Genomic DNA, 1,387 nt, shown 5'->3' with positions numbered 1-1,387 from the left:
AGAAATCATCCATAAATACTTCCAATCCATCATCAATTAACTTACTAAATATGGACATCATACATCTCTGGAATGTTGCAGGTGCATTACATAATCCGAAAGGCATTCTTCTAAAAGCAAAAGTTCCAAAAGGACTAGTAAAGTTGTCTTTTCTTGATCCTCAAGAGCAATAGGAATTTGATGGTAACCGATATATCCTTCTAAAAAGCAAAAATATTTGTGCCCAGCAAGTCTATCCACTATTTGATCTAAAAAGGGTAAATGGAAGTGATCTTTCCTGGTGGTAGTGTTTAATTTTCTATAATCAATACAAATGCGCCACCCAGTAACTTGTCTGATAGGTATTGATTCATTACTTTTTTGTTTCAACAGTCACTCCTCCTTTCTTAGGAATACCATTAATTGGACTTACCCACGCACTATCTAAAATAGGATATATAATTCCAGTGTCTAACCATTTCAAAATTTCCTTCCTAACTACTTCTTTCATCATCGGATTTAATCTCCTTTGTGGATCAACTCTTGGTTTATATTTTTCATCTAATATAATTCTGTGCATATAGATTGAAGGACTGATTCTCTTAATAACAGCTAAGGTCCAACCAAAAGCTTTCTTATATCTTTTTAATGTATCTAACAGTCTTTGCTCATGCAGATCATTTAATTCTGAAGATATAACAATATGTAATGTAGATGAGTCTCCTAAAAACACATACTTCAAGTGACTAGGCAATATTTTCATGTCAAGTTCAAGTGGTTTTATAATCGATGGAAATAATTTTTTATCGGCATTTTCTGTAATATCCAACATCTCAAATCTTTCCTGAACATAATTTAATTCTTCATTTTCTAATTCGTCTAAAATAACTTTATCATTCTGTTTAGATTGTTCCTTCTCTACCAAATGTTATTCTTCTTCAAAATGCTTTTCATCTTCAAAATGTTCTTTAAAATGTTTCTTCAGTAGATGTTCACTAATTTCCATGTGAAAACATTCATTATCTCTTTCAACAGCAGGGTATTTCATAGATTTCGCAATGTTAAAAGTCACTTCTTGATCATTAACTCTCATAGTTAATTCTCCTTTTTGAACATCTATCATAGATTTTCCAGTAGCTAAAAATGATCTCTCTAAAATGATAGGTATTTCTTTATCTTCCTCCATATCTAAAACAATGAAATCCACAGGAAAGATAAATTTATCCACTTTTCCTACCACATCTTCTATAACTCCCTTAGGATATGTAACTCAACGATCCGCTAACTATAGAGTTACAGAAGTAGTTGAGACTTCTCCTAGTCCTAATCTTTTAAATATTGATAGAGGCATAAGATTAATGCTGGCTCCCAAATCACATAAAGCTCTTCCATAAAGTTTTTCACCGAT

The sequence above is a fragment of the Phalaenopsis equestris genome, unplaced genomic scaffold (assembly GCF_001263595.1).
Source record: "Phalaenopsis equestris unplaced genomic scaffold, ASM126359v1 Scaffold232186, whole genome shotgun sequence".
NCBI lineage: Eukaryota > Viridiplantae > Streptophyta > Magnoliopsida > Asparagales > Orchidaceae > Phalaenopsis > Phalaenopsis equestris.
The sequence above is the reverse complement of the archived record's forward strand: the minus strand, read 5'-3'. Positions refer to the sequence as shown.